The sequence below is a fragment of the Chrysochloris asiatica genome, unplaced genomic scaffold (assembly GCF_000296735.1).
Source record: "Chrysochloris asiatica unplaced genomic scaffold, ChrAsi1.0 scaffold00031, whole genome shotgun sequence".
NCBI lineage: Eukaryota > Metazoa > Chordata > Mammalia > Afrosoricida > Chrysochloridae > Chrysochloris > Chrysochloris asiatica.
In genome coordinates, this window is record NW_006408549.1 from 1787119 (window position 1) to 1792138 (window position 5020).

General features: G+C 34.4%; 1 protein-coding gene across 3 annotated transcripts in view; it reads right to left on the minus strand.

Annotated features, from left to right (window-relative positions):
• VPS13B (vacuolar protein sorting 13 homolog B (yeast)) overlaps nt 1-5020 on the minus strand; it is a 1072080-nt gene that overhangs the window by 777351 nt on the left and 289709 nt on the right. The gene's annotated exons all lie outside the window — the stretch shown is intronic.

Sequence of the window (5020 nt, forward strand, 5' to 3'; positions counted from 1 at the left end):
TAGTAATGCTTTGCCTATCTGAGGTCTCTTTCATTTCCATATAAAGTTAATGTTTACTTTCGATTTCTTTTAAAAATTATGCTGGAATCTGGGTTCCCATTATTTCTACAGCTTGCTGTGATTAATACTGACGTCATCACAATATTGTTTTCCTACCCATAAGAATTGTGTATTCTTCCATTTATGTAGATCTCTTTTGGTTTCTTGTAGTAGCGCTTTGTAGTTTTCATTGTATAGGTTTTTTGGTTAGATTTATTTCTAAGAATTTCATTTTTTAGATGGCTATTGTAAATGGTACTGTTTTTCTGATTTCTTTTTCTGGAAATCTAACTGACTTTTGTATACTGATCTTGTACCCTGCCACTTTGCTAAATCTCTCAATGCATTCTATTAATTTTCTTGCTGAGTTTTGGAATTTTCTGTGAGGAGGACCATATCATCTGTATACAGAGCTTTACTTCTTCTTTGCCAAGTTGGATACTTTTAATTTCACTTTCTTGCATTATAGCATTGGCTAAGTTTTCCAACAAAATAATGATAAATAGCTGGTAGGTTTGAACCATCAATCTTGTGGTTTGCGGTTCAGTGCTTATCCTACAACAACACATCGGAGTCCACAGACCTATTGGTCTATAATTTTCTTTTTTTAATAGTATCTTTGCCTTCTTTTAGTATCAGGTTTATGCTCAGTTTAATAAAATGAATTTTAAGAGTTTTTCATCCTTTTCTATGTTCTAGAACAGTTTCAGTAGAATTGGTGTCAGCTCTTCTTTGATTGTGTTATAGAATTCACAAGTCAAGCCTATGGACCTGAACATTTTTTGTTGTGGATCTGCTCAAATTTTCATTTTCTTCTTTTGTTATGGGGCTGTTCAAATTTTCCACTTCAGTCTGTACTACTTCAGGTAGGTGTTGTGTTTCTAGAAATATGTTCTTTACCTCAAGGTTATCAAATGTTTTGGAGTACAAGTTCTTCATAGTATTCTGCTAATATCCTTTTTCATTTCTATTGGTTCTGTTTTTTACAACACTCTTTTCATTTTAGAGGATTAAAAGACAAATACACAGTGCTTTTTTTTTTTTAAACCAATTTCTGAAATATGAAATTGATCAGATATACAGTCAAGATACATTGATAATCACCTATGATTGGAATGTAAAAGTTGAAAAGAAAGAAGGATTTTACTTAGAAAACATGGTATTAGTGATAGAAATGATACTGGAAATTACATAAAAATTTGCAAGACCAATGACTTCTCCATTGTAAAAACCTCTTTCAACAAAGTAAATAGTAGACTTCATGGGCTAGAATAACCAGGTATCAAAATTATTATATCTGTGGAAAGAGATAATAAAGAAGCTCAGTATCATTAGTCTGATCAAAACCAAGGGTACCCTGAGAGACAGACCATCAACTGTTCATATGCTACTTTAAGCTAAAACTGACGAAAATTAAATCAATTCCACAGCAGCCAAAATATGTCCTTGAATATAAACCATCTCGAGATCTGACATAATGATCACTAATGACCAAAGACCAGACTGGTTGTGCTATGATATCAAGAACATCCTACATGAAGAAAGAAAGGGCCATTAAAAATACAGGAAAGAAAAATACCACCAAAACAGATGTCAAAAGAGAATCTGGAACTTGCTCTAAAACATAGAATAACATCAGAAAAAAATGATATGACTAAAGAACTAAACAGGCATAAAAAGGACAAAGTTTATTAGTCACATAAAGACTGATGGAACCCAAAGACTATGGCCCCTGAAAACCCATCAGATCTGGAACTGAACCCACTCCGGTGGCTCAATTTTAAGCCAAGCAACAAACTGGTGGGTACAACAACACTAGTGATATACGCACACCATACAATAGTTAACAATACAAGATGAAAAGGGAAGCATTACCTAAGGACAAAATTCAGAAGGTTGGGAGGAAGTAGGAAAAGTAATGTTACACTGAAGGGACTGGAATCTTTGAGGTAAAACTAAGTATATGATTTGTTGAAAATAAAACTGATGATCTACTCTATCAACATTCACTCAATTCATAATAAAATTTGAAAACATAAAAGACCTGGAATAAGAAACCAAAAGAGAAGTACATGCTCCATATTACCCAAGCAGAAGGAACTAATGAAAAATATCAAGCTTTGAGTTACAATACCAAGAGATTCTCTGGACAAAATATGGAATGACACAGAAAGCATCAAAAGAAAACACAAATTTTAAAAATAATTGGTTGACGTTCAATTCAGTGTATGACTGAGGGTCAATAACACTGAAGGAAGAATTCAAAGCTACACTGAAGGCATTGGCAAAAAAAAAAAAACAAAGCTCCAGTAATTGATGGAATGCCATTTGAAATATTTCAGCAAATGGTTACAATGCCAAAGTACTCACTCATTTCTGCCAAGAAATTTGGAAGAAAACTACTTATCCAGCTAACATGACTAGATCCATATTTGTGCCCATACTAAAGGTGATCCAATAGAATGCAGAAATTATCATTAATATCACTAACTTTTAAAGGTTTATATATATTAATTTAAAACGGTTACATTGACACGGAACTGCCTGAAATTCATAAGGATTAAAAAGAGGACATGGTATGAGGGGAAACATTGCTGAAATCAGGTAGATCTTGGCTGAAAGCAGAGAGAGAATATCAAAAAGTTGTTTACTTGTGATTTATTGACTATGCAAAGGCATTTAATGGTATGGATAACAGCAAACTATGAATAACATTGTTAAGAATGGGAAATCCAAGAATACTTAATTCTGCTCATGTAAAATGTGTTTGTAGACCAATAGAAAATCATTCAAAAAGGTTGACAATAAGAAAAGGTATCCTTTCATCATACTTATTCAATCTGTATGCTGAAGAGATAATCCAAGAACACTGGACTATATGAAGATGTATTACACCAAGACTCACTAACCATTTGTGGTATACATATGACACAACCTTGCTTACAAAGCAAAGAGGAGGTGAAGCACTTTCTGATGAAGATCAAAGAGAAAAAGCCTAGTTGTTATTCTTAGGTGCCATCGAGTTGGTACTGACTCATAGCGACCTTAGGCACAGCAGAACGAAACACTGCCCAATCCTGGGTCAACTTCACTACAGTGCCACACTTGAGTCTATCGATGCTGCCACTTGGCCAATCCATCTTGTTGGGGGTCTTCCTCTATTTCCCTGGGCGCCCCCCTTACCAAACATGATGTCCTTCTCCAGTGACTGGTCCTTCCTGACAATATGTCTGAAGTATGAGAGAGGACGTTTGGCCATCTTGCCTCCAAGGAGCACTCTGGTTGCACTTCTTCCAAAACAGATCTATTGGTTCTTTTGGCAGTCCATAGCACTTTCAATATTCTCCTTCAACACCATAACTCATTAAAATATCAATAGAAAAATGGTCAGGAAGTAGGCAATTTGGAGTCTATATCTCATTCTAAGATAGCGATACAAGCATATAACTGATTGATGAAAACAGGGGTGTTGGTTAGATCCTTCAAAGAGAAAGAAGAGGATCATATAAAGTTATTTAATTTCTAGAAATGTCAATTTTTATGAACAGTCAAATTGACTAAAGTTAGGAAAAGCCCATAGCCAAATTGCTTATAGCTTTATACTATTAAAGAACTGATTATCCAATGCCCTTACTAAATAGACTTTTGTTGTACTTTGTAACTAGAAAGTTATTTGATGCAAAATATTTTTCAAGTATAAATTTAAATTATCATTGATAAGTAAATCATCTGTATTTTAAACAAATAAAACATTTACTATATGAAAAAGAAGAACATAATCATAAATATTTTCTGTATTCAATGCAATGAGTTCTGCTGGCAAAGTGGTAAAGGGCTGCTAATCTAAACATCAGTGGTGTGAAGCTACCTGCCACTCTGCAGGACAAAGATGTAGCAGTCGGCTTCACTACAGATTTGTTTTTAAGTGCTGTACAGATTCACAACCTTGGAAATCATCAGGGCAGTTCTACTTTGTCCATTAGGATCACAATGAGTCAAAATCAACTCAGTTTAACAATGGGTTTTTTCTTCTTGGTATATTTAAGGTATAAGAGAAAGAGAAGTTTGAAAACAGGAACAAATATAATAAAGCAAGGAGAACCAAGATGATACTACATTATTCTGTTGTCAATAATTTTGAAGGGCATTTTACTCTACACCACAGTTTCATGAAGGTTGGCAAAAGACATGAGACTCCTGAGTAAGACACAAAAGACTATTATTTGTACAACAAGCACTTGTATCAACATATTTATATCAGATCAACTTGATCCCAATTCCCACAGATGATGATGCAGATGTGTCCAGATGGATGTCTGCATACACAGTGAGTTGTGTAAGAGGTAATGCCCTGTGAGGTTAAAGAAAGAAATCTTTTTATAATGTGCTCATTATCTGTCTTCCAAGGCTCCTCACTAAAAATACCCTTTAAAAAGGTACTTTTTAAAGGGTATTTATAGTGCAACACTGGCTCCATTAAGAAAATATGGAAAAACATATAAAAAGATGTGTGGAGATCTGTCTTTAGACACCTGGAAGCCAGGAGACTAAGGCTTCAAGAGAAACAAGTATGGCCACAATTGTAAATGCCAGAGACTAAAGAATGAAAAAAGGGCTAAGAAATATAAAAAGGTTTTTCCGTATCAAACATCCAAGTGAAATTTGATATCACTTATAAAGTAAAACTGGAGTCCTGGTTTGCTGCTGTATGATAAACACCAGACCGCAAGATTGGTTTGAACTTAATGACAATGGTGCAAAGTCAGCTGTCACTCCCTGGAAACCCCATACAGAGTTAATGGCACTTAACAACAATAGAGTAAAACTAGACCAAGAAACAGAAGTTACACTCCACTGAACAGATGATCTAACAATAATTAGAAGTTCGGTATGGATTACATCTCAATGTAAAGAAAACAAAAATCCTCACCAATAGTCAACATTCTTGTCAACAGAGAAAAGATTGAAGTTGTCAAGGATT